This window comes from Mastomys coucha, unplaced genomic scaffold (genome assembly GCF_008632895.1).
Source record: "Mastomys coucha isolate ucsf_1 unplaced genomic scaffold, UCSF_Mcou_1 pScaffold6, whole genome shotgun sequence".
NCBI lineage: Eukaryota > Metazoa > Chordata > Mammalia > Rodentia > Muridae > Mastomys > Mastomys coucha.
The window spans coordinates 96,348,362-96,360,150 of record NW_022196912.1 but is presented as its reverse complement, the minus strand read 5'-3'; the positions used below and the strand labels follow the sequence as shown (position 1 = coordinate 96,360,150).

Genomic DNA, 11,789 nt, shown 5'->3' with positions numbered 1-11,789 from the left:
ACTATTTTGTGGAACAAGGCTTGTCTAACCCGAATGAGGCAAGTCAATATGACCAGAGTACTGCAAGTGTCATAGAGAAGGAGAGTGCTGAGGACCACTGTCTTTTGCATCTTGGCTGAAGTATAAGCTCCAGCTTTTGGCAATGCAGTGAGGGAGATTTGTGGGAGAAAATACATCTTCTGTTTCACAATTTAGAGCTGCTTTGAACTATTTCACCACTCATTGCTCTATTCAGCCCATCAGAACCCAAGAGACTATGCTCCGGTCATCCTTCCTCACTGACCCTTCGGCTTGTATTGATAGCATGGTGGGAGTGGGAAGAATGGCTTTCTTAGCTTATGGTAGGGTCAGCTTTTCAAGGAAGCTTAGGAGGATGCCAATGAGAAAGGGACCTATCTCGGGATACCTACTGTTCTATAGGCAGGAGATAGGGTTAGGAAGAGAAAGGAGGATGAAAACTGTAGCTTCTACTTGTGCGGCATTGAATCATTCAGAAAACAGAAGGGAAGGGAGGGAAGGAACTCCTGGAAAAGGGTGTTGGGGAATGTCCATAGGCCTCAGGAAAAGTGCTATTGAAGCATTTCTCCTCGGGTCCAGCCATGGGACAACACTCTAAAAGTCTTGGTTCTGCTGGAAACAGCGGAATGACCCTAGGGATTCTATTGCTGTATTTTCCAATCTCTTCTGACTTTGGACAAGTCACTTAGTAATTCTGAAAGGAAACCCTGTTATATAAAGAGTAAAAATAACAATATGTTCCTTGCCTGGAGACAGGTGAGATTGTCATATACTTCTTTTCCTCTCTAAAATCTTCTGAACCCAAATGTAGGCATTGAGTGTGGGGTCATATTCTCACTTGCTAAAAGAATAGGCTAGGGGATACTGCCTCCTAAAGGGAAAAAGCTGTCAACAAATTGATTTGTTAGAACACTGTTTAGTAATTTTTTTTTCTGGGAAAGATAATCATTTGTTAGCATAAGAACTCATGCCTTCCAGAGAATACTACCTATTTCTATATGCTCTAAGGAAAGTATTCACACATACAGATAAAGCGAGGCTCTCACTGGGAAGACGAACTTAGTGAAATTTCACACATGTTTATGGTAATATTGGCATGCAAGTATTTATTTTCAGGCATTAGATGATGTCAAATCCACACAATCTCTTATAATTGGCTAGATTTGGGGAAATTCCCATTCAATATTTATCTTCTGTTGTCATGAATAGCTAGCTTGGATGAGGTAAAAAATTGGTCCCTAATTTCTTCATTTTCTTAATGATATGTTATCTACCTAGGGCCTCTGAGTATGACTATATTTTCTCAAAACATTCTCTCTCTCTCTCTCTCTCTCTGTCTCTCTCTCTCTCTGTCTCTCTCTCTCTCTCTGTGTGTGTGTGTATGTATGTATGTATACATGCATATGGACATGTTCCTTGGCAAGCAAGTTTATGTTTCTAACTATCCCTTTGCACCACTGATTGATTTCAGTATGGTTTGATCCTTTGGACTTCCTTTACTGAAGACTAGAAAGCTCAGGGCCTGTTAGTCTAATCCATGGTGATTTAAACTGTGTATAACCAGAGCTGACAGTGCTATGTAGTAGAAGAACCAGGGACTCTGGATACTTTTGGCCAGAAGTCTAGCTTCTCTGCTGATGTAACCACATGAATAGGAAAAATCTATTACCTATGACATAATCTCCTCAGTGGTTAAGTAGGAGTAGTAGCTTTCTTACAGGACTTACTGTAATGCCTGGAGATGTTCTGGTTTCATGGTGTGTGCAGCAAACGGTTGGTAGCTGTAGTGCGGTGACTAAACAGTATTTTCAGGAGACACCATTGAGAAGATCAGGTTACTTAGATCTCTGTGTGACTACAATTAATGAGAGCATGCTAGTTTCTGGTCACTGTGAAGAGTCCTCACCCTAACTTATGACATATTTGAGCCGGACAGGGCCTTTTGCCTTCTAGAACACTTAAACATTATTATTGGAAGTACACATCATGATGGAGAATTTCTTATAGTTACAGAATAAGGTCCTGATCAAACCACAAAAGCAGCTTTTCAAACAACTTGCTTAATTGAGCCAAGAATGGATATGTTCCAATTCCAGCTTTCAACCCCAACATAGCAGCAGCTCAGTTCCTAACAAGGCTTTCTAACTGCAAAGCCAATCTGGGAACTGAGTTTGACCCCTTCAGGTACTTGGACAGGAACCGACTGATCTTAGGAAGAATTATTTGCCCAATATATATTAAGCCTGGCAATATTGGAACTTTTGTGTTGACTACAGTCATGTAGGTACTACCAAGTTACATGCTCTATTAGGAGTACTGGAACTGGGGGGATGGTCTCATGAGTAAGCATGCTTGCTGTGTTAGTTTGTGGATCTAAGTTGGAGTCTCCAGAGCACAGAAGATGAATGTATAGTATGAACATCTTGTAATCCCAGGGCTCCTGAATCCCTGGAAGTGGGTAGGGCAGCTAGCCTGGCATACACAGTAGAAAAACAATAAAGAGATCCTATCTCAGACAAGGTAGAAGATGATGATCAACAGCCAAGACTGTCTCCTGACTTCCACACATGTGCATGGAATGCACAATGCATTGAATACATGTGTGTACACACTAGATCCATGCATGTATCTTGTTTACCTCTTTGAGGCATTTGTAACATCATGGTATGATAGAAAATTTTTAACCTTGAAATCTGACAAATGGGTATGAACCCACCCTTCATTGGCAGTGACATTGCATATCATCTGCATGGGTCCTAGAGATTCTGTTGTTCTTATTGTTGAAACAATAGAATTAACATTATCTATCTACATGCAAGATAATGGTAAGTGTAAAATATAAATAGGAAAAAATGCACCTTTGGCACAGTGCCTTCTTCTAAAAGGCATTCAGTCATTCAACAAATGTTTGCTAAATGTTTGTTATGTGTTAGTACATTGGTAGGTGTTGAGGATAGAGAAATAAGACAAGCTGACAGTTCATCTCTTCAGGATCTCACTCTCGGGAAGAAAGAATCAACATGCACACACAAATGCAGACACATGGGAGAATGGTATGTTTGAGAAAGTGTTAATAAAAGGGAAACGAGAGTTCCCTATCTCGTGTGTGTGTGTGTGTGTGTGTGTGTGTGTGTGTGTGTGTGAGAGAGAGACACAGCACTCAAGTGTTAAGGAACCTTCATTAAGGACATAGTAGTGATAGATGGGACTGGCTGGTGTGTGACAATATTGCACCTGTATTACAATGAACCCTTGACATTTTGTGATAGATACTACTGATATCTTCATGCTCCAGGAGGATCCCAGTTTTATGCCTATCCCTATAAAATTACATAAAGCATGTGAGTTCACAGCAAACAGTAACAAAACCTCTTGGAGATAGGAGTTTTGCCTGCATGCTAATTTCACTCATTAAACAAGTGACTGTCTCATATATCTAAGGCTCGCATGCTTCTGCAAAATAGCAACTTGTTCCAACTCACAGACGTTTGTTGGGGGAAGTTCGGGGGGTGTTCCTCTAGGGATAGTCAAATGTGCAAATGGTAGGATCTGCTATAATTGACTAGCAGAGGTCTCCTCCAAGGTAGAACACAGTATTGGCTGCACTGTACATGTTCCAACCAAATTATATGTTCAAGCTGGAAGATATTTGACCTCTCATTTTACAAATTATAAAGCTGAAGTCAAAGAGTGAAAGCAGTTCCCAATATCACATCAGATACAATGGAAATGTCACACTAGATGTGACAGAAGCTGGGAATGCAAAGGATATTAGAAGCTGCTGAGTTGATGTTCCCTTCTGCTTTGGGCATCTCTGTTTTATTTTTACTCACCAGTAAAATGTTAGTTTTGGAAAGAATATGACAATTTGGATGTGAAGGCTGTTTTGAGAGTGCAAATCTTGGAGTATTATGTGACTAATGTCTTAAGTAAGAATAATAATATAGCACAGGCTATTTTTAATCTCTCAGCTCACCTTGAAACTGTTCAGGGAGTAAGATCCTGAGCCAGTGGAGTTTTTTGTGTTTTAATAAAAGATTGTCTTCTCCGGACTCTTCTGAATCCTAAAGTCCAAGTTTCTCACTCATTCCCAAGAATAAAGGCAAGGGATGCTAAACAAAGCCAGGCTAGTGAGTGAGGATTCTTCTTGGTCCAGTCTTCCCATCTTACCCCTAGAGGTTTACTGTGTGGAGCATATGTGCACACCTTTGCCTCAGTTTTCTCTGGGTCCATGAGGAAGGCAGCAGACTGATTATTCAAGATGTTATTTTCTTCTTACTTATTTTTTTTAAATGAGGAATTAAGCTGTACTTCCCAATATAATCTAAAGGCCTGGCACAAAGCCAGAAGTATGCACTGGATATCTGAATATAGATTGTTTGATTCTCAAATACAGCAAGCCTCACATACATAGATTCTATGCCACTAAAGAGCTTTTTTGCAAGAGTCAAATGCTTTGAGGATTTGGCCAACTAACATCACATAAATATTCTCAGGTAGCATGTCATTCATAGGGGTTACATTCTTACCTCCACCACCCACAGATTATACAAGGAAGAAGTCAGCAGTATGAAAGTGAGGAGAGAAAGGAGCCAGCAGAAGTCTGGAGGAGGCCGAAACTGAAAGATGGCTCCGGGCTGACAAACCCGGGCAAAATACAATCATGATCTATCTGTAGGAAAATGTCACAACGAAACCCTTATATTTTATTTGCTAATAGAAACAAACTTACCCCAAATTGAAGAAGAATTTAAAGCTAAAAATAAAACTTATTTTGGAAAATTTCGTTTTTCTAAAAACATGCTGATCAGTCTGTACTGGTATAGGTTCGAGGTCAGCCATCGACTTGGCACCCTCCCTGGTATCTCTATACCCAACACCTTCCCCAGGAGCACCTTCAGTCACTGTGCTCTTCCAACCTGGTCTCTCTTTCTGTGCTCCCCTCCTTTTCAGTGCTGGCCTCCTCACTAGGTTGCCTTCTGTCCCCTCTCTGATGTATGATTCCAAGTAAGCTAAAAGAAGTGGGGGGTGGGGTGGCGGGAGGAAGATCCCTTAAAAAAGCCTGTCGCTTGGACGGTGACACTAACTGCTTGATAGCACCGAGAAGATGGATGTCTCCCAGGAAACAAAGCCCTCGTGATAGTGTACCTTTCTCCTTCACCATGAAAGATTTGCTTGTCTCTAGGTGAGATGGAAAGATTTAATCATAAAGATCCAGCAGAGAGGAGAGCTGATATCAGAAGGCCATCAGAAAGGGTCTGAAGCAGCGAGGGTGACCTTCTCATCTTGATGTATTTCCTCCGGAGCCTGAGGCCTCAGTCTCCCAGCATCTCTGTTTCTTGCCACCTTGGCAATTGCATTTGTTCCTTCCAGCTTGCTATAGAACTCGACAGATCAAGAGTTTTCTCTCTGGGTGTACTTGCAGCCCTCTTCCCCAACCTGGACAACTCTTTCCAGTCAAGCTTATGGTCAAGTCCTCTAGAGGGGACTGATCTTGCTGCTGTTGTTGTTGTTTTGTTTTGTTTTATCTGACCATGTAAAAGGCTTCTAGCCACCTATTTGTTTGTTGTCAAGTCCTTTCTCCTCTCTCCCTAGCCCCTGAACCCCAGCCAACCTCTGTAACTGGGTAATAGAGTGGAGACACGAAGTTGCCATGAGGATTCCATAAATCATCTAAACAGTTGTATCGGTAGGTTGTAGGCAGTGCCATTTAGAATGGAGTCTCAGGCAATACTTCCTGCCCCCTCTGAACCAGAACAGTGTATAAGGTCTGTAGTAGGGCCTTGATGCCACAGTGGTCTATGCTGCTGCAGTTGACTAGAAGAAGGAGCGATCCCCAGACCTAAGCAATGTACCACACTGACAGCAGATGTCAGAGCTAGCATTAAGCTGGCCAGAATAACAGTGGCCATTCCCAGTGTGCAATGCTGAATGATACAGCTCTCAAGGCTACCAGGGTCACTTCTCCCCTCATTGATCTGCCCTCCCTGGGAGAGTAGAATCATTGGAGAGTTCTGTGTCATTTTCAGTTACATTATGTGGGACTGCATCACTTCAAAAGCTCTTCTCAGGTCTGAGTTTTCAGTACTGCCTGTGTTTCAGACCAAGCCAGAGAGGTTTCATGTTTCTCCCAGAAGTCAAGGTTAGAATGACAGTTCTCTTTCAGCCTCTTCCTCTCTACCTGATTTCTGCTGGACCAGCTGGATGACAACACTCAGCTGTCTTTCTTTATCCCAGGAGCTGGAACTTGAAGTCTTTCCAGGAACTCTTGGGATCAGCTCTCTACAAGTGTAGCATAGTGTGTGTTTCTACCAGTATCCATGGATGTGGAGGAAAATCAGATCCCCCCTTAGAGTTGCCTCTGGGCAATTAGTGGAGGTTGTCCCAGTGGGCTGTGCTAAGAAAGATCTGTGAGGTGATGCCTGTGCTCAACTGTAGATGTGAGAAGAATAGGCCACATACACCAATCCTGTGGAAGTATTAGAGAACATCACAAGATAGATCAAGTAAGAGCCTGCCCCTCCTTGAGAAGTGTTAATGTAAAATGACTATTTTTTTTTCTCCACGATAGGACAATGCCCCTCTCTTCTCCATCCTTCATAACAAAGAACTTTCTATTCATTTCGTGAACCCACAGAAGCATGAGTTCCCATTGGACACGTGAAGCATACAGTTTTTAAAAATAAGACTAGAACCTTCTAGATCCCCTCCTAACACACCAGGTTTCATAAAGTAGAGTAGTGTTTGCTAAGTTACTTCTATCATAGTTTTTTTTTTTTTTTTTTTTTTAACCATCTGCCATTTCTCTGTACAGCCTGTGTTCTAGGATATTCTTAGCTGGTAACTAATGATTATCATTTTATATAGGATAGCAAAACATAACTGGTGTTACTGTGATGAATTAAAAGCAGAGAGGAACGACATTTTGATTAACTTTTGTGAACTATTGGATCTAAAGTGTCTACCTTGGGGGTTGAGGAGAGAATGGAATGACTGTAGCCAAGTGCTGACTGCCAGAGGAATTGGTGGGTGACAATGTTTTGAAAATAGTAGGTGCTGGTGCTTCAGAGCAGCTCTGATGTGGTAGCCCCACAGAGAGATTCAGAATTTTATAGAGAAAGTGGGGAGACTGTTGGTTCCTGGGTCTTACCATTGGAGTTCACAATGGTAATTTATTATTGCTCCTGCTACTGTGCTTATGCAGTAAAAGTTCAGTTATTTGTATAACAATATAAAAGTCACTTTTTAAAAAATATATAAGGACTTTGTGATATCATTAAGGTAACTATTTGCTTTGTTGAGAAGTTGAGATTAGGTAGTTTGCCTCAGAGCACAGGCTTTTTCTTTTTCTTTTTCTTTTTCTTGTTTTTCTTTTTTAAGTGAAGTATCAAAATCTGCATCTTCTGACTGTGAACACATATTCCTGCTATTGTAGCACGTATCTTAGTACTACGACAAGGTCATTAAGCTGAAACCAGCCTACTTTTCCTTTATCTCATATAGAGAAAGCTAAGAGTGTGCCCATCTCTCTCTATCTCTGTCTCTGGTCTCTATCTCTGTCTCTCTGTCTCTCTCTGTCTCTGTATCTGTCTCTCTCTGTCTCTGGTCTCTCTGTCTCTGTCTCTCTGTCTGTCTCTCTCTGTCTCTGTCTCTCTCTGTCTCTGTCTCTGTCTGTCTGTCTGTCTCTCTCTCTCTCTCTCTCTCTCTCTCTCTCTCTGTGTGTGTGTGTGTGTGTGTGTGTGTGTGTGTGTGTGTGTATGTTGCTGTTGTCTGTTGCATGCATATGTGTGCAGGTTTGTGTGTGCCAAGACCAGAACAGGCCTTGGTCTCCTGTCTTTCTCTATTGCTCTCCACTCTGTTCCCTTAAGACAAGATCTCTCACTGAACTAGGACCTTACCATTCTGGCTAGGCTGGCTGGTCAGCACATACCTGAGATCTATCTATCTCTGTAGCCCTCCACTGATACTGGAATTATAGGCATGCCCAGGCATGCCAAGCTTTTCATGTGGGTGCTGGGGAGTTAAACTCACATCTTCATGCTTGCAAAGCAAGACCTCTAAGCCACTGAGCTATCTCCTTAGCCTCTCATTTTTTCTTAGTAGCCAGAGTTGCTGGATACCTAAAGCAACTTTGGGGTGGGGGCAATTCTAACATGCTGGGCAGATAACCAGACCAGATTTCAAGCTATATAACTGAACTTCAGTAATAACAACAACAACAACAACAACAACAACAACAACAATAATAATAGCAGTGTGGTTTTTTTGCATCAAAAAAGACATGTACACTGATGGCTTATTGTCCTTTTAATTCTGGGACAACTGGGCCTAGGAATTAGGTAGGTCCCAAATAAATGCTGTAATACTTACCCCGAGGAATCTGGATTCATAACCTTGAATTCCCACTTGCCTAAGCAAATCGACCAAGGTTTCTTTATATATCTTTTTATTATGAGATCCTACCAACAGATGGAGCACTGCCCGCTGCTGGGGGGAGGGCCTTGCAGTCAGAACCATGATTTTTTTTTCTTCTTTTGTTGTTGTTGTTTTGTCTTGTTTGGGTTTTTGCTTTTGTTCTTTGATATAGTTTCCACTTATAGTGACTGAAGGCTGCCAGGACCAAGGACTAGAGGGAATTGAAAACAAGGGGGAGTGGCTGAGGATTAGGTGTAACCCTAGGAGAGCCTATGATAGTCCTACCATATCCATGAGGCCAGGAGCAACACGAAATGGAGGTCAGAGAATGGTGTCAGTTACTTAGTGTGTAGTTGGCAGGCATTTGGTGAGCTTATACTCGGGGCTGTGCAATGAGAACAGATGGTCCCTATCCTTGGGGAGGCCATGGTCTGGTTGGCACGTGGTTATGTGTAGTACTCGTCTCTTCTGTACAAAGGAACCACCAAGGGCTGAGGTGAAACAGAAGCAAACCTCCCTCTGTCAGAGATTTGGTTTGGTGTATTTCTCGCATGCTCCATTCTTCAGTTGATTTAGAACTTATTAGAAAAAATGGCTAATTGACCTGGGCTCAGGGTGGCATAGACAGACATAAGAAGATGCTGGCTTCAGGGGCAAGTAGTCTTCATCCAGTCCACACTCTTGACCACAGCAGCACCTGTATGGTTAGCAGGATGCTCTACGTAGCACAAAGAGGAAATTGATGTCTCTGGAACAAGTGAATAGCTTAGTAGAGGGACGGGCAAGTTCTTGAGTAGATTCCTGGCTCGTCCTCTGTCTGTGTATCACTTGGAGGTTGCAGAAAGCTCAGGGAGGCCATTGATTGGATATTGCTCTTGGGCGTGAGGGTCAGGGAGCACCCCACCAATCTCCACTTTCTATCCTTTACTGCTTCCTCTCCCAGTCTCAGCAAGACCCACAGAACTGTCTGGAAATTGTCATTCCTGAACTAACTCCTGCACAGCCCTGATACCTGTCTGCCACCAGCTCTTTAGAAGGACAGTGTCTCTACCACTTTGCTACCTCTGAGCACTGGTTGCCTTTGAATCTCAAGAGACACCCTGAAAAATCAATTAAGCATTTCCTTCAGGGAGCATGTAATTCTGTCCTATGTGGGCTGTGTAATGATAGCCCCTGGCCACTGCGTAGGGAGCGGCCCTGCCCAGCTGACCCCTTCCCTGGGAGGGAGCTAATCTGCTTAGGCCAGATTGCACTCAATTCCATGCAGCACTTCCTGACTGTCTCTGAATTCTACCATCAGAATGTCCCTGTCCCTAGAAGGACACAGGTTTCCTCAGTCTTGCTTTGCTCTTCATCCTGAACTACTCTGCTCAGAGTTGTTCTTGCTGGCAGTAAAGAGAGTAGAAGAAACCTGTTCCCTTTCTATGGCCTGCCCCTTTGGTTCCCTCCAGTCCTACTAGGGTTTGGAAGAAGAAAGAAAACTAAAGGCTTTTTGCCTTTTTTTTTTTCTGTAAGCTTGAAGGGAGACAGTGTAATACCTATAGTCCCTGGCAGTCTTTCCCTAGTAATTCAAGGCGGAAAGGACATCTGCTTTGTCTTAAGCTGAAGAGGACGTTGCCTTGGCTTTCTGTGTGATTTTCTTTGCTGTTCAGCTTCATTTCTTTATGGCTTTTTAGGTGGCTGGGTGGCTTCTCAGTCTTGCTGTGGACACTGTTCAGAGGGGTCGAATGTTCATGCCAGTCGTAAGCTGTGCTGGGTTCATTCCCAGAAGGAAACTTTATTTGGAAGTCAGGTCTTTTCAGGGAAGTTAGTTATGACAAGATTATACTGGGATCCTGATAAAGATGCCAGGTGAAGACACACAGAGATGCAGGCCACATGATAACAGAAACAGTGATAAAAGTGATACAAAGGACCCTGGGCAGTTGTCAGTAGGCTTCTTACGAAGCTAGGAGAGGAGCGTGCATCAGATTCTTCCTTATGGTCTCTAGGGAGATCAACCCATGTGCCAGTTTGACCTGACTTTGCTGTGGCAAATAAGCTAAGAGAAGCAGCTTCCAGGAACCAAATTTATCTTAGCTCATAAGTTTGTAGGATCCAGTCCACTGTTTCTGAACGATGGTGATAAAGAACATGGTGGTGGAAGGACATGATGAAGCAAGGATGCTCACTTTATGGTAGCCAGGAAGCAGAGAGAGAAATAGATAAGAAAGGACCAAGGAAAGGTTGCCTCGCTAAAAACCACAGAGAGTGGAAGAAAAGGCCATTACAACTGCTGTCACTAAGTAACTAAATGAACTTAGGTATGTGACTTAGACTTATTCTTTTTATTTTTGGCAATAGCCATCTATTTGCAAACAGTAATTGAAGAGGTTTGCAAAGGTTTGTACCTCCAGAGGTGGGGACTTCCTTCTTCCCCACCAGACTCCACTTTCTAATAATCTATTCAGTGTGAACAGATGGTGGATTAACACATCAGTGAAGTTAGTTTTTTCATGGTTCAGTCTTCTTCCAGTGATTGGATCTACTAGCTGGCCACACAGCCTATGGCACAGAGGGGGAATAGTTAGTATCTAAATGGTATCACCCTTGGTTTTGAATGTCTAGTCTTCAGACTTGAAAAAAAATCCAACTGCTTGAAGCCACCTATTGTACAATCAACTACAAAGTTGAAGTACATATTCTCTGTACAATGCATGTCCACACTTCGCTATGCACATTGCTAGCTCTGGATTGGAGGAAAGGGAGGCTGCCTGGGGAAGAGGTTGATGTCTCTCAGGGCACTGATCCTTAGGGCCCGAGGAAGCCAGAACTCTTTCACCAGCTTTGTTACATACAGGCTCTAATAAATTACAAAGCTCTTCCATTATTGTTTGCAAATAGGTGGCTATTGCTAAAAATAAAAAGACCACTTTGTCTAAGTCACATACCTAGGTTCATTTAGTTATTTAGTGACAGCAGTTATAATGGCCGTTTCTTCTACCATCTGATCCTCTTATCCTGGATTCCTTCATAGTCTTTAAACTGTGCCACAGTTCTTAAGTAACTATCAACAGCTTCAGACTGTGTTCCAAAGCTGGATGCTCATTTCTGCTCACTTACCCTTTGTGACAGCGGAAGCCTGGGCCACTGGATCTATAGCTTCCTTCTATGGAATGAGTATTCTTTCATCTTTTACCAGGTGACACACATTTATAATCACAGCACTCAGAAGGTTAGTAATGAGGCAGGAGGATTATGAGTTTGAAGCCAGCTGGGCTGTATAACGAGAACCTATCTGAGGATAAAAAAGTATTTTATCTACAACTGTGGAGGCAAAATAGGGCTGATTCTCCAGTCAATTCTCTCTTTAGAGT

The 11,789-nt window shown here is 42.6% G+C and overlaps 1 protein-coding gene across 5 annotated transcripts in view; it reads left to right on the top strand.

Moving 5' to 3' along the window:
• Slc8a3 (solute carrier family 8 member A3) overlaps positions 1-11,789 on the top strand; it is a 217,254-nt gene that overhangs the window by 98,947 nt on the left and 106,518 nt on the right. The window lies entirely within an intron of this gene.